Raw genomic sequence first — 23,334 nt, forward strand, 5'->3', positions numbered from 1 at the left:
AAGCTGCTTACCTTCTCCAGAGAACAAAGTGCTGGGTGGGTGAGAAGCGCCCAGCACCATCTAGACCTGTACTGAGGAGAGACAGGTTGAGGATCTGTATTTCAGTGTGCAGAATTAACTGCACATGATCCCTTGGTTTTCAGACTCACCCTTCACTCCTCTACCCTGCAGCTCCTCACCAGAACCGAAGGAGACTGAAGTTGTTACCCATATGCTGGGAATGGCTCAAAGACCTGGGTGGAGGCTTCCAGTCCAACTTCCAGCGACTGCCCTGGGAACACCTGGAGTCTCCAGGCCTGAAGAAGGCTCTCAAGGTATCCCTGGGGTGAGCTGGCCACGGCACCTCTTTTTTGGCCTCTGTATGGACACAGGTTTAAATCTATGTCCTCTGTGAGCTCAGTCACCACTCCTTCATTCCTTAGGGTTTGCAAAACAACTGTTAAAATTTCTTTTACTGTCATCTTTTACTGTTTCATCTACTGTCGTCTTTTCCCTTGTGAGTTAACATCTGTCATGATTTCTTTATGATTATGGCAGCCTTTGGGGAAGGAAAAAGCACCTCCAGTCAGGCCAAAAAAGGTAAGTGCAAGGCTGAGAATCGTTCTGAAGCAGACTCCGCGTGCCAATTCCACTTCAAAGCCGCAGCTGCTCTTCTCTCTCCACTATTTCTCACTCAATGTATTATGTAGGCAAGCTTCAGAATTTCCAAAACATTTCATGTATTTTATCCCATTTAAAAATCATAAAAATTGACATGTCATGTATATTTTTTTCTCCAGATTTTCAAAAATGACAAAGCTCTGGATTTTGAAAACACAGTGAAACAAATATTTACATGCATAAGGGAAGAATATGGTCTGCATTAGCTTTCTCTCCCACTCATTAGCTTTTACTCCCATTCAGGGCTGTTTTTTGCAAAATGTAAAAAAGTTACTGATTTCTTTGTATCCAGCTTACATTAGGCTTTACCACATTTTCATACTGGTGCTAATCATCTTGCAGATGAGTTGCTTAGATTTTCAGGATCTTTATCTTCTGGAAATAAAGATTTCAGACTTACATTATTAACCCAAACCAATATATGAAAGTTATGACAGTAGTCATTTCTGTATTGCCTGATTTTCATGGCGACAGTATCAGTATTTGTATTTTAGAAGTTGACTGCTGTATTGGTAAACAGTGTTTATAATGTTTAGGTAGACTCCTTCTAGTATTACTGGTTTTTATTTTTGGGTACTGGGGATTGATCTTGGGACGTTGAGCTTGCGAGTGCAAGGTACCGAGTTCAATCCCCAATATCCAAAAAAAAAAGGTAAATTAGAATTTTTTTGTTTGTTTGTTTTTTAAGACAGGGTCTCACAGTATAGTTGAGACTGACCTGGAACTCACTATGTAGCCCAGGCTGGTCTCGAACTCACAGCGATCCTCCCGAGTGCTGGGATTACAGGCTTGCGCCACCATGCCCGGCCTAAATTAGAATTATGATAATGTGCCATTCTGCTTCCCATCACAGCTAACATGAAAAAGACTGATCATACCCAGTGCTGGCAAGGACGTGGAGCAGATGAGCTCCCACATATTCTGGTGGGAATGTAAAAGTGTACTTCAATTTTTAAAAATTGCTTAAAAAAAGTGATATAGCTAGAAGCTTGGTCCACAGTGAGGTGGCAGAAACCTGAAAAGCTGGGGCCTAAAAAAAGGTAATCAGGTCTTGAGAGCACCGCCCATAGGAAGAACCAAAGAAGTTCTCATAGGGTCTAGTTAGTTCCTGAAAGGATGGGTTGTTATAAGGCAAGTGTCTCTCTCTTGCATCTTCTTGTTTTTTTGTTTGTTTGTTTGTTTTTACTTTTCTGAAACAGAGTCTCACTATGCAGTTTAAACTGGTCTTGAACTCACTATGTAGCCTGGGTTGGCCTCCAATTTTGGTGATCCTCCTGCCTCAGCCTCCCAAGTGCTAGGATTTCAGGCATGAACCACAGCTGGTGTATCTTGCTTCCTGTAAGGGCAATATGATGCCATATACCATAAGGCTCTTATAAAAGCAAGCACATGCTGATGTCATACTTCTGAACCTCCAGAATGGTGAGCTAAGTAAATGTGTTTTTTTTTAAAGTTCTACATCACTCTATCCAGCCACTAATTTCTAAGCTATTTAAATAAAATACAAATTTATATATTTCTGTATGGAGGCATCAAGCTCACATCAAGCTTTATTTTTAAGAGCCAAAATTTGGAATTCAAACAGCATTTGAAATTGTCCAAATGTCAATCAACTGATGAATGGATAAGTCACAATCTACCCATACAACGAAATGCTACTTAGCGATAAAGGCTATATATAATGAAACACATGAATTTTTTAAAAATCCAAGAATATATTTGCTCTATAATTTTATTTTCATAAAATTTGTAATACATATAAACTAAACAGTAGTGACATAAAACCAATCAATCGTTTGGAGATAGGAGTAGAGAAGAAGTAAGATTCTACGGAAGCTTCAGAATGGAAGGGTTTCTCTCTCGGGAATGGTGAACGGTTTCACAGGTGTACGTTTATGGTAAAACTGACCCACGGTACACTTTAAGTACGTGCAGGTTAGTGTACAGTCACCTATCACATAACAGCATTACAGTCAATACTGGACTGCATAAAACAGTGGTCCCGTAAGATTACAGTGGAGCTTAAACATTCCCATCACCTCTGGGTCATGGCCATTATAATGTCACAGTGCAATGCATTATTCAGGTGCCTGGGGTGAAGCTGGAGTAAAGAACGCATACAGAAGTGAGCACAGGCAATCACGCACAGTATGCAACGCTTGGAAATAAGCCACTGGTTCACTGGTCTGTGTCTTCAAAATACTACGATTTTTATCACTACTTTAGAGTATACTTTTTTACTGATTAAAAAAGATTTAATGTGAAACGGTAGGTTGTTAGTTCACCCACAGGACTTTTTTGCCAAGTACGTGTACGTCCTTAGATTGGATCACCAGCACTGGCCAAACAAAAAAACGCAGCCTCATGTATCTTATGTTCAACCTCGATTGCATCATTAAGGTCTTTCCATTTATTCAAACTTCCACATATAAAAAATGTAAATGTTCGTAAGAACTCAAAAAGCTTTTACTCTCAAGTCAGACCTTTAACATATTACTTTTCATATTCTTCTCATTTATGATACCTCTTATTTAGAACTTACTTGAAAATAAACACTATTTATACTTTTTCTTGGTCTTGATTTACTCAGGAAGAGGTTCTACTTCCATGTACAATACAAAGCAATACTGATCCAATATATATAAGCAGGCTGGTGAAAGTAATTTTTATTTCCTCATTAAAAAATTTAAGCCGGGCATGGTGGCACATGCCTCTAATCCCAGCACTCGGGAAGCTGAGGCAGGAAGATCACTGTGCGGTTTTTTTTGGAGGGGGGGATGATACTGGGGATTATACCAGTACTGGGCCTTCCACTGCGCTACATTCCCTGCCATTCACTCATTCATTTATATATAGATATATATATGCAAATATATATGTGTGTGTATATATATGCAAATATATATGTGTGTATATATATGCAAATATATATGTGTATATATATGCAAATATATATGTGTATATATATGTATATGTATGTATGTATGTATATATATATATATATATTTTTTTTTTCCCCCCCTTAACCAGGAATTGAACTCAGGACCTTGCTCTTGGCCAAGTAGGTGCAGTATCACTGAGCTACATCCCTGGCCCTGCTTATTTATATTTTGAGACACTGTCTCACTATATTGTCCAGAGTGGGCTCAAACTTTAGGTCCTCCCACCTCAATCTCCGAGAATGCTGGGATTACCGCCATTTGTCACCAGATCCAGCTAACTATTTTTTTTTGCAAAAGACAAGATCTCTCTAGGTAGCACAGGCTAACCTCAAACTCGAGATCCTCACGCCTTAGCTTCCTAAGTACTTGTGCTAAGGGGTGCACAACCTTGGCCCTGCTCTCATTACATCATTTTAAGATTATCTTGCCGGAAAGAAAAAAATGTGAGATAATGAAAAGATGAAAATAAAGTGTTTGTAGATGGGGAGGGGAGGAGGGGGTGAAGGGAGGGCAGGGGTAAGGGGAAAAAATGAGAATCAAGACTTGTCATGTAGAGGTACAAGATCCCAACAATGAATGTAACTGTACTGTATCCCTAAAATGTACCAATAAGCTCAATTAAAGCTGAAAAAAAAAGATTATCTTGCCGGGCATGGTTGGTGCACACCTGTAATCCCAGCACTCAGGAGGCTGAGGCAGGAGGATCACTGTGAGTTCAAGACCAGCCTGGGTTACATAGTGAGTTCCAGCTAAGTATCAACTATGGAATGAGACCCTGTCTCAAAAAAAAAAAAAAAAATTATCTTAAAAGCTGATTTTTAGGTCCTTATCTTATTCAAACAACAATATAAGTCCTACTCCCAGAATTAGAGACAAGTCTATATTATGCAAAATAATGGAATCAGCTTGTGTGAAAATTTTCTGGCAAGATCCTTGCTACTAAGGAGCTTTTAATTCAAAAGGGATGGAAAATACCTATCCAAACGTACACATAAGCATCAAATAATAACAAAAACCTCCATGCTTACTAGTACACCTATTTTGCATCAACAACCAACACTAGGGACTAAATAATATTCCTATTCCATCATACAGATAATAGAAACTAAGTTATAGCTTAAAACAGTTATGAAATGCTGGGAGAGGGTGTTACTCTAGCTACTATGATTACAGGCTCCTATTTTAAAGAATAAGAAGTACATCAAATACTCCAGGAGTAGGAAGCCTGGTAAACCAACCAGGTGGAGCCAGGTGTGTGCGCGCGCGCGTGTGTGTGTGTGTGTGTGTGTGTGATACTGTTCCAAGCAATAAAGACACTAGAAAATAAAAAGGAGGAAAAAAATAAAGGAAAAAATATTAGAGTATCACAACAAACCACAATGAAAACTGAATGGGGGAAAAATTAATATTGACATGTAAGTCCAAAGAGCATGTGCTGTGTATACAAAAATAGGGAAACTTTCTGAAATGTAAGCATTTATCATATGGAAATTAGAAGTCACTTTCTTCTTCTTTTTCTTCCCTCAGTACTGGAGCTCAAACCTGGGAGCTTCACATTGCTCCTAGGCATACAGTTCTACCACTGAGATACATCCCCAGTCCTTTGTATTTTTTATTCTGAGACTGGGTCTCCCTAATTTGCCCAGGATGGGTACAAGTTTAGTAATTCTCCAGCCTTAGCCTCCCAAGTAACTAGAATTACAATGTATGTATACCATAACACTTAACTGGAAGTCACCTATTTAAAAAAGAAAAAGAAAAACAAAACAAACTAACAGAGAACCTAGAGTAATTACAACAAAAGTGAGCCAAAGCACAAATTCTATTATATGACAGGATCTCTGCAACTTCAAAATGTCACTAGCTGAAAAAAAGCAGAAACCTACCTAAGGCAAAGCAAGGAAGACTACGTTCCCTCCAGGACCCCTGGCCTCCCCACTCAGAAGCAAGGAGGCTTCCCAAAGATCAGCACTGTGCAAAGGCATGGCTCTGGGCAGAGTTGAGGGGCTGGGTTCTCTCCAAGCAGGAGACAATACAAGGAGAACATCCCTTTTATTACTCACCACTACTCCTTCCAAAACACTGTTTACAATAGTGCCCACATCATGACCATTTACCCTTCCCCTTCAATGAAGGAAGGGATAGATGATTATTGGTGGCAAATTTAGAAAACTGAAAAAGGCAAAGAAGGGGAAAGAAATCCATTATTTTATTAACCATAGACAACTCCTATGAACAGCTTGGTATCTGCATTTTCTTTCCCCTTTTATCAACAAATACACAACTGTTTCTTTCTTTTGCATACATTTCACAATAATAAATGCTTTTGGCAAATTATTACAACTTTTCATAAACATATTGCTGGACTTGATATTTTTAGTGAGGCAAACAGTCATATTACGTACCAACCCCCGCCCAAAAGAAAACCAGAAAAGCACACTCAATACTGCCCAAAGGAAATAGACCAAACAATTTTTCAAAGTTTAGATGTCAGGACTTTCAAACCAAAGGCATAATATACTTAAAGAGTTTTTACTCTTTCCTCATTTCAGCTTCAGAAAGGAAAGCTAATTACAGAAAGTGAAAAGAATAAATACTAACCTGTAAACTTGGTGTTTACATTAAAACCCCAAATGTTTATATATTTAAAGTAGAAGACCTATATATGCATAAAATGACTATCTTTGCAATACTATTCACTAAATGATCATTTCTAAAAGTATTGAAACATGTTTGATATTTGATTTCCAAATGTTTTGCTATCATAAATACAAAGATTATGAGACAATATGGAGTAATTTAAAAAGCCAACATAAAGAAGATGTATAATTAAAGATTTTAGTTTTCAGCAGATAAATACTAAATTTAGAAGCTAAAAAGGGCAAAATTTAATCATCAATATCTCTAAAGTCTAAATAATTGTCATAATTATAAATTTCTAACTATATCAAATTAAACTTTAAAAAATAAGTTATGCTAGACTTTATAAAAAGTATCAAATTTTTTAATTAAAAGAGGAAGACATACTAAAAAGACAAGTATGCATGATAAAATGTGATAATTCAAGTACATACTTACAGAAAAAGCAATCTTCAAAAAGAGTATGTTCAATAATTGTTAAATGTCTAATATAACAACACAGCTAATTTGGGCTTAATGATCCTAGGACTAACAAACTTGGAACATACACTTTTCAGTTAATTACTGACCATTCCTTCACAGAAACCTCATAATCCTCTTATATAAGAAAGCCACCTCAACTACCACAGACAAAGCTTAGAGACAGAAGTTCAGACGTTCAATATAAGGATGCCACTGATCTATGTTGCTGGCCTCACACCAAAGAATAGTTTAGGAATTATCTACTATTGGTAGAGGATATTTTTTATATAATGAAACATGTGTAGGTAGATTAGGCTTACATTATCCCCCTGCTCTCCTTAAATTTACAGTAGTGCAACAGTGGTAGACTGTGGGCAACTAGATGTGTACCTCCAAAGAAAAGTTAAGTGCTAGAAGGTATCAGAGGACAAAGGGGAAAGAAAAACAGGAACCCATTTGTCCTCATATATAAAGTACAATTCACGTTGGACTGGCTGGTACATTAATGGGCCTGTAGTCTACATCCAGTTCATACTGCATTCATCTGAAATGGATTTTCATGGTATTTAGGTAATAAACTTAATGCATCGCTTACAAACAAATATTTAAATTTTGTTTTTAAAGGTTTTCAAAAAGGTTTAAAGGACCTAAGAACAGTAAGTTACAGAACAGAAAAGTAAAATTCTTAAAAATTTTGTATCAGTGAAAAATGGTGGGTAAAGGAAAGGAAAATGAGTCGATATGGGAGAAAATGAAAATGTGCATATTTAAAGATCCTAAAGGGTTCAAAATTATCTTCAGCAATAAAAATTCTATATTATGTTCTATACTTATCCTATTATCTGATATTTGAGAGTTGTGAGGGTCTGATTTGATATTATTCTGCCTATATTTACAAAGTAAACTTTTGGAATAAACATTTTTTAAAAATCACACACACAGAAAATTTCATCTCTCTGTATTTCCCTTTCAGATGCTTTGCAATTCTGCAAATTCAAAATTGTAAAACCTTAAAAATCCAAGAAAATTTTTTTCTTTAAAAAAAGTCAGCAGCAAATGGAAACAACTAGCCGAAGCTGCACCTCTGCTGTGAGGCACCAGATTCCACTCTTGGAATGGCTGTTTGAGCAGGAGATGAACAAAAAGCAGAAAGCTGCCCTGTAAGATTACACATAAAGGCAGGAGGTACACAAAGCTCTTTTGAAACACAGAGAAAAGGTACTGAAAGCCAGACAATAAATGCACAAAGGAGCTGACAAATCCCAAACATATAGCCAACCTCATCAATGCCTTTATTGTCACGTCTGAAGTCGTGAGCCCCAAATCTGGCTTCTACGTGTGCTGCTGTTTGAAGCACCGCATGAAGTTCCCAAAGGACTAAGCAGAGTGTTCACAAGATTTTCAAACTACACGAAGGTTAAAAAGCCTGACTGGGGTGGGGGCGAGACAACCTTACTGCTAAAGTTGAGAAAGTTCAGAGATACCGCAGACTATGGGAGCTAAGACGAGGCTCTCAAGAACAACCAATGTCTAGCAGTCACTGTCAGGCCCAGCTGTCGGAATATCACTTGGCAACACTTACTGGCATGTTAAAGGATTCGTCCCTTTTCTTCTGCTTACTTCCCACAAAGAGAAATGCCAGTGTATCTAGGCTGGAGAGGGTTGATAAGCAGATTTTAGCCTTGGTTTTTTAAGTGATCCTTATTTTATTTATATTTATTACAGAACAAAACTGACTAGAAAACAATAAAACCAAAATGATGTGAAGATAAAAACTGAGAGACAGCAATGAGATAAGGAATTCCAGTGAAAGAAAGAAATGGAAAACAGTTCCTCTTTGAACTCTCATTTCTTTTAGACTACCCACTACTTATAAAGTAACATTTTGAAAGTCATTACCTATATTTTGTCTAATTTATTTGTAATCAAACTGTATGTAAGCTGGGTACGATGGCTCATTCCTACAACCCAGCTACTCAGGAAGTCGGGAGGACCCCAAACTGCAGGCCAGCTTGGGAAACTTAGCAAGCCCCTGTCTCAAGAAAAAGCAGACAGTAAGGCACAATAGCTGCACATAGGGAAACTATTCATATGGTGCCAATAAAGTAAGTGAATAACTTTATTTCTTTTGTAGGATCCATTTTCAGGAGGATTATTAAGAATAAAATACTATATCAAGGTAATAAAAGCTGGAAATTAATTCCTGGAAGAAGCACATACTACTCAAAACCAAATATCAAATGATTGACTGTAAGATCCACTCAGTGGGAGAAGAGCACCTCACACCAAACTTTTATTTTAAATATAAATGTTATAGAATAATTTCAAGATTATCAGGCAAGTTAATAAAGAGATTTTATAAATTTAACCTAGTTTCAACTTTCCAATGCCCCCTCATTAAGAAATTTATAAGTAGCAACAGGGCTGGCTGGGGATTTAGCTCAGGAGTTCCACTGCCTGCCTCACAAGTGCAAGGTCCCAAGTTTGATCCCCCGGTACCAAGAAAAAAAAAGCAGCAACATCATGAACAGGTGAAGAGAACAAAATGCTGTCATTTATATAGAATGTGAATACATACAGTCACTAAAGACATTAAAATAAACTTTCAGGATGTAGCATAAAAACTGACAGCCTACTTGGTCTTAAGTCAACACAGTGCACTGATGAAATACTCTGACCTGTATCTTTAGTAACCAACTCTGTAACTAATTATCAGTTCTCCTGCAGGAAGAGTGGAAGACTGGGAAGTAAAAAGGTTTTGAGAGACTTCCATTTATACTAATCGTACAAAATAACACAGCAACACTGAAAAGAATAAGCCACTAAAAATGCCTTCTGCCAGATTTTTAAGCCTATTTCAACAAAATAGTGCAGAATTGCAAGTAGATTAATTAAATATGGGCTAAAAGCAAGATAAGAGAAGAAATGAAATGTACAGGCTATATGAAAAAAAGCCATAATTACAATATGCTCTACTACTGAATGTATGCATCAAAATTAAATTGGGTAAAAAATATTAAACTGGCTATGCATAAGTCGCGGTAAAAAAACACAACTGAGAACTCAGCATTGACATCTTCACAAATACAGTGGTGCAATGGAGAACAATGACAATTAGACTCTCCTATCAGACATACCCATCTCCTAAAGCCAGTTAGAGCAAGTGAAAAACTAAATAGAGATAATTTTAATTTTTAACAGTCTTTGCCAAGGACTGTTAAGCATTTGTCTAATCAGGAGATAGAGGAAATCTGAACAGATACAGGCTCATCAGCACACAGGTGCTGGTGGTTCCTGCTAGAACTGGAGGCTGTTTACCAACCACCATGTGATGACTGAGTGAAGTCCAAGAAAACAAAGCGTCACTGCAACATCAATGAAAAGTTACCCGTTACCCATTGTCAGGAATGAGAGCAAAGGACAACGCATTCATTAACAAAACAGACCGCACTCGGTTAAGACTTGAAGGACATCTATGCAGATTTATCACTACTAAGAAGTCTGAGTACTAAAAATGTTCAATAACATTAGCATCGCTGAAACACAGGCCACAGAAAACCAGGCTGTTTCAGAAGACAACAGATACAAATTCAGATTCACATATTTAATTTCACTTCACTTGATTACGATACACTAAAATACATTTAAGCCTGAGAAAACAGAGAAAAGAAACTGAGAAGAATCCTGCGGCTGATCATCTTTACTAGGAATTGCACTCAATTTCTTTAAGTGGACCCAGCTGCACCATTAAAGGATCAAAAAAGTCTGGATGTTCTGCGAAAAAATTCACAAAATACACTGAGACTCGAAATAAAAAAGAAGAAAATCCCCGATTATCTCAATTTCATATTTCCTTTAGAAAGGTTCAACTTCTAATATAAAACACATACAAGCCAATTTTACTCTTAAAACATGATTAGATTACAATCTAATTTATCTGGAATTCCAGTTTAAGCATATTTGCACAAAGTTGACAGCATTTGTTTTCATTCTTGGGAAATCCAGTGGAATTATTAAGCTTTAAAATTCCAAAAAACACTGAGGTTTTGAAAAGATAACTACTGTTACTGAAAGGCAGAAAAGTTAATTCATTCAGTATGTATTTTGCAGAGTAGCGTTAACTAATGTGGACCATTATAAAACAAACTCTTCCACTCTTCTCTGAAAAAGCTTTGATTTCCTTGACACCTCAACTTTTAAAATGAATCTTCCCAAGTTTTGTTTTTCTTTTTTTTTTGGTACCGGAGATTGAACTCAGGTCCTTGTGCTTGCTTGCAAGGCAGGCCACCGAACTGCTGAGCTAAATCCCCGGCCCTCTTCCCAAGTTTTTAATCACTGTTTTTTTTTTTTGGTACCAGAGATCGAACTCAGGACCTTGCGCTTGCGAGGCAGGCAGCGGAACCACTGAGCTAAATTCCCAATCACTAAGTTTTTTGTTTTTTTGTTGGTACTGGGGATTGAACTTGGGACTTTGCTTGCTTGCGAGGGAGGCAGCAGAATCACTGAGCTAAATAAATCCTCAACTCCACAAGTTTTTTTTTTTCAGCTTTAATTGAGTTTATTGCATTTTAGGGATACAGTACAGTTACATTCATTGTTGGGATCTTGTACTTCTACATGACAAGTCTTGATTCTCATTTTTCCCCCTTACCTCTGCCCTCCCTTCACCCCCTCCTCCCCTCCCCATCTACAAACACTTTATTTTCATCTTTTCATTCTCTCACATTTTTTCCTTTTCCCTTTTTACTCTTCCCCTACCCATCCCACCTTCCCTATACCTTTAACTCCTTTCTTCCCATTTCTAAATGTCAGTAATCTTACTAGAATCTTATGCATTGTTGCAGATTATTTACACCAGGGAAACTATTCGGTATTTACACGTGTTACTTATTTATTTCACTTAGGAGTATATCTTCAATATGTATCCACAAGTTTTTAATCAAAGGAAATTTTTACTTAGGAATCTGAACCAACAACATACATAAAGTCGATCCACTTAGAAAGTTCACCACAAAAGATGAAATAAGGCTTAAAAATCAGTAAGTTAAAGGCAGATTTCAATATTAGTATTGCTACAGTAAAGAGCCCATTGCTAGTGGGGCGACCAAGTGCTTAACTCCTTCAGAAAGCAATGTGACAAGATACAAATCAAGAGTAAGAAAAATGTCAGCCATGGTGTATGCTTGTAATCCCAGCTACACGGGAGGGTTGCCAAGTTTGAGGCCAGTCTGGGCAAGATGCTGTCTCAAAAATAAAATTTAAAAGGGATGAGGATACAGTACAGCACTTTCTGGGTTCAATCCCCAGTACTGAAAAAAAAAAAAGACTAGGAAAAACTGTTCTTACCATTGTACCCAATAACTCAACTTCTATGAATCCGCCCTAAGAAAATAGTTGAGATTCCAAAGATAGAAGTCCAAAGACTTTCACTAGAACTTTATTTCTGACCATTAAAAAATGAAATAATCTTAAATGTGCAATAATATACAAATAGGTAAATTATGATATATTCATATAATAAAATACATTTTTTAAAGTACTTATCAAGTGGAGCATGATAATGCATGCCTATAATCCAAGCACTTAGGAGGATGAGGCAGCAGAATCAAATATCTTGAGGCGAGACCGGGCTACATATTGAGAGATCAAGGCCAGACTGAACTACATAGTAAGATCCTGCCAAGGGCCAGAGATTTAGCTCAGTGCTTCTGCCACCTACCTGGCAACTGCAAAGTCCTGAGTTCAATCCCTGGTACAAAAAAAAAAAAAAGATCCTGCCTCAAATAATACAGTCATAATAATAACAAGCTTTATTTTGGGCCAGGGATTTAGCTCAGTGGTTCCGCCGCCTGCCTCACAAGCACAAGGACCCAAGTTGGATACCTGGTACCAAAAAAAAAAAAAAACCACACAAACCATGTATACTGAATGTGGTTTTGAATCAATCAATTCAGTACTGCATAATCTATGCAATCACACTTCCACCTTCAGTGGTCACTCAGTTCTTACACAGATTCAGAACTAAACAAGGAATCTTGTCCCATTCAGATTCCTGCTTTAGTAAAGTCTTACAAATATCTCCAAACCAATTTTAACTCCCTAAAGCAACAATTAAATACCAAAGCAAAAAAAAAAAGTCATTATTTTAAAAGTTGGTTTTGAGAGCTGAGCCTAGAATTATACCACACTCTGGAAGCTGAGGCAGGAGATCACAAGCTGGAGGTGAGCCTTACAAATAGTTCAAGGACAGCCTGCACTACAGGGGATGCACCTTGTCTCAAAACAAATAAATAACAAAAATATCCAAATAAATAAATTAATTAAAGTTGGTTTTGATCTCAAATATATTCCAAATAATACAACGAAAGTGAGTTACGAGTTTCGTAAATCTTACAATACTATGGTAAGCATGTAATTTTCAAGTCAGTTATCTGGTGTTTTGACCAAAAAAAAAAAAAAAAAAGCCATACAGTCCAACTAATACACAGCTATTACTTAAATTTATGCCTTTTCAAGAAAGATGAAACACTATTAACTTTAGAAAACACAGTATAAGCAAGGCAGCTTTAGTTTAGATACATTAGGTGATCATATTATAGAAATGTGCGACTTTGGAATCAATAATCAAAATGTTTAGGAGGTTCCTCTTTATCTACACACAGCATAAATTTTTCTTAGAAATGGTCTCCGTTTATTTGGCCTGAAAAATCACACAAATTCAGTTCAACATCAGAGGTTTCCTTATTTATTTGATTTACTAGGTATCAAAGCACATTATTACCATTTTTTAAGGACCTTCTTAAAAAACAAGGTAGCTTTCAAAAAACACCAATTCAAGTTATACAACAAAATTCAGGCCATATTACAACATTTCAGAAGCCACAGTCAACAGTCCCTACAGACTTGAGATGCTGTCCTAGTAAGTCATCTCATTTATTTCTAAATGTTAATTACTGCAAATGTAACAAAACCCAACCATTTGAGTAGGTCAACATAACAATGAAACAAAAGAGACTGCCCTGTGAGAAAGAGAAGTTCTGTTCCCCCACATTCCCTAAATCCTTAGGCCTTCAAATTCTATAAATCAGCCACCTAAACACATCACAGATTATTTCACAATCTGAATAGTGCATGCCTACATGCATCTCAGTGTGTCTGGAAAACTCTTAACTATGAGGTACAAAGCTGACCAGTTTGGGTTAAGACTGAAAGAAAAATGAGCCTTTTGCAAAATATACCGTAGCTAAAATTCAACCATGTTGACCAGTAACAAACAAAACAACCCAAACCTGATAAAGAAAACAAATCCAGGGCCAGGATTTAGCTCAACGGTTCAGTGGCCTGCCCTGCAAGCGCAAGGACCCGAGTTCAATCCCCGGTACCAAAAAAAGAAAAGAAAAGAAATCCATAAATACATTATGTTAATCAAGAAAAACTGTGGAATCTAGTTGAAATGGGAAGGAACAAAGGGCAAAGCAGAGACTGACAGTCTCAAAGCTGGACAGAGACTGACCGTGTCAGGTTCACCCCTCCTGCTAAACCAGAGGTCACTGTGCCTGGAAGATGAACTGCTGAAACACAGCTGCCTACCTCCCTGTGTCTTAAAGATAAACTGTAAAAACAACAGTTACCTCAAACTCCCTACCTTTTGCTAAGTTCTGCTTCTGTAAAATTCTGCTTGATCCCCCGCCCCAGCTAAAGAACAGATAAATATAAGAACAAATTTAGAAACAAAGCTCAGACTCTGGAAGGTGACTTCTGCCGGGCCTGCTAGCTAGGGAATATACCTGCCTTTCCCTTCATTTCTCTGAGTGTCACTCTCTTCCTTGGTCTGCCTGCCATTTCATTGTGACTGACTGGGCTTTTGTTTCGGATCTGCTTATTTACTGGTTCTGGTGTTCTAATTTATGCCATGTAACAAGAAGGATCTCATTTTTACTTTATTAGTTAGCACTAATCATCCCTGGAGCAGATGAGTAAATCGTCCATCTCGAAATGTAAGATTTAAAGGAACTGGTGAGAGAAGGTAGGGTCAGACAAAAATTGAGCTCAAGGTGGATGGTCCTGCAACAGGAGAACTGATTCAGACTGCCCAGTCACTGTCAACAGTAACTAGACTCCTCAGAGGAGAGGCCAAAAGGGTACACAGGCAAGCACTTAGCACAGTTCAATTACCTTGCCATCAACTCAGCCATATCCAGACTCATCACTGAGTGCTAAAAATAGGATACATGAAGGCTTTTATAGCATCCCAGCTAAGAAAAACTTGAGAAAATAAATTTCAAAACATTTATCAGAACATGTACCAGGAAAAGAGAAAGAGCAATATACACTTGTAGTGTCAAAAACACAAATCAAGAAAAATGAGAAGTTACTAACACCTTGCTTTCATACAGCATCTGTGAAGTACATCAAATATTTTTATAATTTTTTTAAAAACTCTAATTATAGTAATTCTGAGAATATCCCTGTGAAATAGATGAAATGTAAATATAATTCTGTTTAGCTACTGGAGAAAAGTAAGACATATTTAATCACATTGCTAATTACAGATTTCTGATCTAACTCAGTTCAATATTTCAAACATGTAGCAAAGTCAATAATTAACTTCTCAACTGTAATAAAGTGAAGTACCCAATTTTTCAGGTTCAAGAACTAAACCCTAAGAACAAGTATAACAAAACTGGCTTTAGGCAGGGATTTAGCTCAATGGTTCCACCACCTACCTTGCAAGCACAAGGGCCCAAGTTCCATCCCCGGTACCAAAAAAACTGGCTTTAGCTTTAGAAGGAAAACACTTCGAGTGTCTGAAACAGTCCAATGAGTCTATTTTGTTAGAAATCAATTGAGAAAGTTATCATTAAAGCTCTTTGACAAGTGGAAATTGCAGAGAAAAGTGAAAACTCTGCTTCCCACACTCACCAACAGGAACTGAGAGCTTTATCCTTCAAATGACAAAAGGAACTCATTTGAAAGTGCAAGGTCAAAGCACACAAAAAGGCACACTGGCCTGGGAAACCAAAAGTTTTAACAACAAATGGCAAGTCAACCAATACTTGCAGATCTCAGATACTTAAAAACAGGTTTTTTAAAATTTTGACTCAAAAAAGGAATAAATTTGTCCAACTGATGGATAATATAACCTTTAATGTTTGTTTGTTTGTTTGTTTTGAAAGCCATTGTTACAAGGTACCTTCAAAGGCTGGTTTATTATTACAGTGTTAAGGAGTATTTCCTAAATAGCCCTGATATATCCAACTCCTAACAACACTAACTCTTGGAGAAATAATTCTCTTCCCTTCAACTATTCAAGTAAGGCCCAGCCAAAGTAGTACAGGATGACTAAACTTGAACTTGCTAAGCACTTTGCAAATTCATCCCTACTTAAGAGAGAAACCTGAAGAAAGTCCCTGATTCCTTCAACACTGAGTAACTATTGAAAATATGACTGCTTTTCTTCATATATAAGTTCTTCAGTGCAAAAATTTTCTCTTTAGAATTTTATTCAGAAAAATAATTTTCTGCATTCAGCTCTTAGATTCTGTACTAACGCTAAAAGGGTAAATGACTTCTATTGTCACTATCAAGGCTGCTTTAATGAAATCATATGATGACTAGAATTTGGCTCAAAACTGAGGGTGGCGGGATAGATGAAAGAAGACTGGCCAGGAGTTAAGTGTCCCCAAACCATAAGGGAGGTTTACTATTTCCCCTTCTTTTGTAGACACTGGAATTCTTAGATGGTGGAATTTTTCATAATAAAAGATAAACAGAGAGAAGAAAACTTGTTTTAGAAAGTAAATAACTCTCAATTTGCCTATTTCTCCAAGTAAGAATTACATAAGAATTCAAAAGAAATATAATACAGCAATTCAATTTCATTTCCTCCTAGTTACAAAACAATCAGAATGACCCTGTGGCTTCTCTGTTGCTCAATGCAGAGAAAAAGATTAAATTAGGAAACCACCTGTCTCTTGATTAATAGTTTTTTCTCCCTTATATGTCACTGCAATCAAGAATGACTGATCTTTTTTCTCTATCCTGACAACCAACACTCTTTCCAAGATAATAAAAGGAAATTATAAGATATCCTAGGGAAAAGGAAACTCCACCCCAAACACAGGTTTTAAATAAAACTAGTACAGGGCCAAGGATTGAGCTCAGTGATGCCACTGCCTGCCTCACAAGCACAAGGTCCTGAATTTGATCCCTGGTACCATAAATAAATAAACAAGTAGGTAAATATTAGTATAAAACACTTAACTATCCCTTCTGTTTCTAAGAACTACCTTTTAAAAATATTACCTTAATATTAATAAACATTTTCGGAAACCACAGTATTTTCCATTTAGGAAGTTTCATTGTTTGTTTGAGACAAGGTCTCACTATGTAGACTGCCCTGGAACTCACTGTGTAGCCCAGGCTGGTCTTGAACTCACAGCGGATCCTCCTGCCTCAGCCTCCCGTGCTGGGATTACAGGCATGTAACCACCATACCCTGCAGGAAGTTTCATTCTTTAGGATCCTCCTAAGAATTAAAACACAAATGAGACAAACCCTATTTTTTCAATAGTATGAGTACTCTGATGAATGACAAAATGAGTTCATCTCCAGAAATGATTTGAGACACTCAACAATCAAGGTTAATGTCTGACCTGTGAGTTAACCTTAACAATGGATACTTTTCTTAAAGGAAATGGATGTTAAATTACACAGAAACTCAAAGTCACTACTCAATCAGACTTCCTTAAAAGTTATCAACACTCTACTAAAATGGGTGTCATGAAAATGATTTAATACAACAGGAAAAATTAAAATGTAGGAGGGGAAAGGAAGAAAGACTAACTTGCAGGGCTCACATCACCTGTAACAGATATTACAAGGGGAAGAGTGGGGTGCTCCTTTTCTCCCTTTCTCCTCTTTGACCTGGCAGCTTTGCTTAGGGGCATCTGCTTCCACTGCAAACATGAACAATATTTAAGTTGTCACTCTGCACACATTCCTAGCCTACTTGGCAGAATGAGTATGTTTCTAAAATGGCCAGAAATTACCAAAGTTAAAATAGAGAAATGCATCAAAACTAAAATGAAAACTGGTCCCTTCCCCCCCAAGTCAACATTAGTTATTTCAAAATATCTGAAAGTTGCATTAGTACACGACTTATTCAAAATAGTTTAGTAAACAGTTTAATTGTGTCATCTACATCCCACCAGATCTTTTTGTTAAAAAGACACAAAGGGTAACTTTTAGTAGCATATTCACAGTTCCCAGATTTGGGCTGAAAACAACACATATTTCCCACATTCACCTCAGCAGGATGGTCTCCAGCACTGTGAAAAGCCAGATGACTCAAGACTCAGCAGTGTTTCCGAAGCTTGGACTAAAGATGATTAATGATGCAAAAGAATAAGGCACAGTGAACTTATACAATGGCCTGCTTACACAAAAGATCACTTGCTTGCTAAAAAGTACTTCAGCCTTCAATGAACAGGGCCCTCCTCAGACAGATTCAAGGAGGGGCAAGGTACTCGAATGAATCACTCACCTCACTCACCGTAAGATTATCTAGTGCGTGAGTCACCAAAAGATAACAGAACTAAAATCAACTTCTCCAGCTCTTGACTTTTTCATCATTCAAAAGATGGAAGAATTCAAGGAGATGAAAAAGTGATCTCTGAATACAAGAAGAAAAGAGTGCAAGGTAGATTCCTCCCCAGCAGCTGATCAGCCACACCCACAATCCCCTGGGCATGTTACTCTTCATGCCATCTCCCACCTCAATTCCATCCTTGGTTGGAATGGTGAGAGAGGGAAGAAGCAGCAAGTTTAAGGCTTTGATTAAGTGAATGGTATATACAAAGAGAAAAGTGTGGGGGGAAGAGGACAGGGAAAGATTAAACATAAATACTTAATTATTTCACCTATGAACCTTAGAACTATTCATTTGCAACAACATAATTGAGATAGTAAAAAAGTACAGTACATAATGATTACAATATGACCACAAACATGGATAATCAAAAACTATAGAGGGGGGAAAAAAAAGAAAAAAGGAAACACAGGAGGATATATTATAAACCATCCATAGTTGTCCTGAGTGGCCAGAAAGAACACATTTATCATGTTTATATTTGGGGAATGCATATATTTCAGGCTTTTCCATAATGAATATTTAGTTCTTTAAAATAAAAAAAGCAAAAGTATGGTAAATTGATTCCCCCCAAAAGCACTTTTCATTTTATACATGAAAGGTGCTATTATAGGAACTTCTCTGTAAAACTGTCCCAAGCTAAACCACTAAAGGCACCAAATATTAGAAAAATCCATTTATTTTCTGGCTATTGTTAGAAATCTCTGTCTACTAATTTAACATTTATTAGGCAGTTACCATACATTAGATCCACCTTCTACAGGTTCCCCAAAAATGGTAACAAATACACAACTGGTGAATTCTCATCCTGATGATGCTGGAGACAATAGCTACTACACACCTTCCTGTCCCAACCTCACCTTGAACACCGTGCAGAAAGCCTATTAAAATGTCACTACATCCACATATGTGTACACACACACACACACACACACACACACACACACACACACACACACATACAGAGATAGTTTTACTGTCAAAGTACCTGTTTCCTTTTCCCTTCTCAAATCCTTCCCTATATGCCCATCCCAGCAGGGGACTTATATTCTTGCCCATGAAATCATGCAAAACCATATGATTGAGAAAGTAAAGCAGAAAGGCATATGCCCTTTTTTTTATTTTTTGGTTTTTATTTTTGGTGGCCTTGGGGTGTGGTATTGAACCCAGGGCTTTCTTAAAATTTTTTATCATGAGACAGGGTCTTCCTAAGTCACTAAGTTGCCCAGGCTGGGGCTGAACTTATCGTCCTCCACAGACTTCCAGGAAGATGGTGGAGAGATGAACAGCAGACAAACAGCCTCACCAAGATTTGGTGTCCAGACACCAGAATATAGCTATGTGAGGAAAAGGAGGGAAGTGGGTCACCGGGATGCAGCAAGGAGGGTGACTGACCGTTCGCCATCTTGGAGATGAGCCAACTGAGTTTGGAATTTAGCAGCTTTAGGCTGGCCCCACCTGGGTGAGGTAAAACCAAGTTTAAGCCAGCAAGGGGCACAGTGTTGCTGGCTGAATAAATCTGGTTCCAGCCTCACAGTCAGAAACCAGCCTGAGCTTCAGAACTAAAGGTGCAGGTTTGCTAGGATTATCCACTACCCCACCGTAAATCTGCAGCTAATTTGTCAGATTAAGCAACATGGATCTGAACTCTGTCTGCCCACTCTGTACCAGTGACAACAGAGACACGCCTTGACAGGGACATTTTTTTTCTTGTTTTTATTTTTGTTTTATTTTCTTTTTCTTGTTCCCGTTTTTATAAGTGTGAGCACTATTTTTTTGTTGTTATTCTATTCTGCTGTTTTTACTTTTTCCTTCTCTCTTCCCTCCTGTCTTCATCAATTTCCCAAAATTTGTATAATCTTCCTTTATCCTTCAGCCTTGCTTCTAATCTCTTCCTCTTCTTCTATTTATTCCTCCCACCAACCCCTTTTAAGTTTTCTCCCGAGGGTAACATCGCCATACTGAGGGCATATTTACTGCATACAATTTTCTGGTTTGTTTTAGATTTGTTATATAACTACAAATCTAGTTCATTATTTAAAGGTGGCAAATTAAGTAACCATGGTTTGTCATTTTCTAGGCTGCTTGATGCTACTGTTTTTGCTGATTGTGCTATTTTAGCCAAGGTGACGTAATAATTCTAATCTGTTGTTCTTCCTAGTATGACAAGACTAAAACTGCCTAAGGGTCATAAATAATACTATAGGCCAGTGCCAAAGAACCAGGGGCTGGGCCAAATAGGCAGCAATTTCTTATCCTCAATAAATTGAAGAGGTAGGATATTGCAACAGACTCAAAACCCAAAAGCCAGCTATACCTGAAGACATCTCTAAGAAGTAGTCATTTCCTAAGGGTTCTAAATACTATCAATAAAGCTACTTGCCATCAGCAATTCACAAGCATCAACCCAGGAATTAAACTGAACTTGCTAGCCTGCTTCGGCCTCCCAGAGTGTTGAGATTACAGGCATACACCACCACACCTGATAGCATATGCTACTCTTAAGCAAAAGCACTGAGAGCCATTTGGAAGTCCTGACATGGTTCTTTTTACTCTTTCATCCAGTCCTGAATGATACCCACAAACAGTACTAACATGAGAAACTTTCATAGTAAACCATAAAAAGGTGAGGACTGTTACTGAAATGCTATTTAGCAAAAGGTGACTAATTTATTATACCCCTGACTATGTAAGATAGATGGTGATGCTTTTGGTCTCCAAACTCAATGACTGCTATGCTTTGTTTGTACTCCAAAAGTCTGAGCAGGCCCCTTTGCTGAACTTCAAATATTTGGAATTGTTCTCTCAGACAACCCTAAACATGTATGAAATTCCCTCCTTAAAGAAAAGGCTGGAAACATGGTACCAATGGAAATATTCACAGGTCACAAGAGAAAAAAAGTGTCCAGAGGAATAAAATCTAACCACTTTCCTCTGAAATAAAATAACAGGTTATTTTTTAATTAGGAAATATTTCCCTTAAAAACAATAAGATGTAAAAGGACATATTAAAAGTATAATTATGAGGGTGAGGGGTGTAGCTCAGTGGCACCAAGACTGCCTAGTAAGTGCAAGGTATTGAGTTTGATCCCTGGTACCAGGGGGAAGAGTTATAAAGAGAACAGACCAACCTAACTAGAAATACAGCTAAGAGATTAAAAATTTTTAAAATGAGTTAAGATTTTACCAAAAAACACAAAAAAGAGTTGCTAAATATAATAATAAGATTTGAAGGCAAAAGCTGTAAATATGATAAAATAAAATTTTATTTTCATAAAATGTAGAATCCCAATGAAAGCAACATTTAAAAAATGTTGCTCCAATAACATAACATGAAAATTCATAAGGGAAAGACTAAAGGCAATCTTGTCATATTTACTGGCTAAAATGTAGACAGCTATAACTTTTTTTTTTTTAAAAAAAAAGAAAGTTGTATTTGAAACACAATTGAGACAATTAACAGAGTAGCCAAAAACTAAAATACTCAAACTGACATAGGACTGATGTCACAAAATCAGCTAATATCTAGGGAGCAGCAACCTGGTACATATCAGTCTATAAATGTAGTAATAAGTTAAAGACAAAGTACAGAAGTAATTAACTAGAGTGTTTACAATTTAATAAGCAACAAGAGAATACTAATACTAGCACATACACAGATAGATCAGGGGGAATATATGTTTATATGTATGAATAACAAACTTGAAACATAAATATTTACATAACAAACCTTTACAAACACTTCGGCTTGGGATTCAGGAAGCACTCTTTAAAAACAGTAAATATAAGATGATGTAATCTCACAAACTTTCTAATTATAGGATAAAACTATAGTATGCACTTCAGAAGTAAAGAAACCACACTTTTGAACAGACATTTTTTAAATCATTCTGTTATATTCGTGCTTACACCTTCATATTAAAAACTCAGGAATTATATTACCAATGTATTTACGAAACAGCTGGAAGGAACACTGTCAGAAACATCACATTAAAATCTTTTACTTCTCATATAGCCTTAGAATAAAACTTTATCTTTTAAGGAAAATTATATTTAAACCAAGAAAATTTTCCTTTAAAAAAAAAAAAAAAAAAACATTGAGGGCCAAGACAGAAAAGCTGAGCCACTCGGATTAAAGTTAGAGTAGTTCCCCCAAATGGCCACAAGGTACCTGACATCCACCAGTTCATAAATTCAGCGTGAGGCTAAAGTACTAGGGGTTCACAAAGGAACAAAGTAGAGTCTCTGCAGGGAGTGGTGGCCCATGCTTATAATCCCAGCACTTGGTAGGCTGAGGTGGAAGGATTGCTAAGAGTCTAAACTTCATAGTGAGCTCAAGGCCAAACTGGACTACACAGTGAGACCCTATCTCAAAATACCAAACTAAACCAAGAGTCTCTGCCCTCGGAGAGCTTATATTCTAGAATGGTAAAATAGCTAATAAACAAATAAGCATGTTCATTTCAAACAGACCTACTCTAAGGAAAACAAGGCCAGGTGACAAGGACAAGGATGACCAGAAGCAGTGTTGAGGGCTTCTGCACAAGCCTACCCAAGAAAAGCTTCTCTGAGAAGGCAACAGGGGTAGTTCCTGGGACCTGAAGAAGGTCCAGCCAGTGCAAAGACCTAAAGAAAAAAAACCCAACCTGTCCAAAGAGTAGAAAGAGGTCCATTTGGCTCATGTCAAGTGTAGACAGAGATGAAAGTGGAGAGAGGTGAGAGAGGTCAGATGAATAGTTCTTCTACAGTGAGACCTGGATTTGCCTTCAGAGTAACAGAAAGTCTTTGAAAGGTATTAAGCAAGGGGAAACCATGATCTGATTTATACTATAGAAGCCACCAGGCAGAACAGATTACAGGCAGGCCAATGGAGCTGAGAACACTGGCAAGGAGACCACGCTGTGCTCCAGTAAGAGTGGTAGCATAAATGAATGCTTTCTAACGGTGGATATGAGCAGAAATGGTGAGATCTGGATATGT

General features: G+C 37.3%; 1 protein-coding gene across 8 annotated transcripts in view; it reads right to left on the bottom strand.

Moving 5' to 3' along the window:
- Itsn1 (intersectin 1) overlaps positions 1–23,334 on the bottom strand; it is a 195,182-nt gene that overhangs the window by 147,701 nt on the left and 24,147 nt on the right. The window contains exon 2 of one of the 8 annotated variants that reach the window (XM_010608683.3): positions 17,144–17,232. The exons of the other annotated variants lie outside the window; for them this stretch is intronic. The gene's annotated coding sequence lies outside the window, so the exon portion shown is untranslated. The remainder of the gene's footprint in view (positions 1–17,143; positions 17,233–23,334) is intronic. 8 annotated transcript variants of the gene reach the window in all.

This window comes from Fukomys damarensis, unplaced genomic scaffold (genome assembly GCF_012274545.1).
Source record: "Fukomys damarensis isolate Sample0158 unplaced genomic scaffold, DMR_v1.0_HiC HiC_scaffold_24, whole genome shotgun sequence".
Lineage (NCBI taxonomy): Eukaryota > Metazoa > Chordata > Mammalia > Rodentia > Bathyergidae > Fukomys > Fukomys damarensis.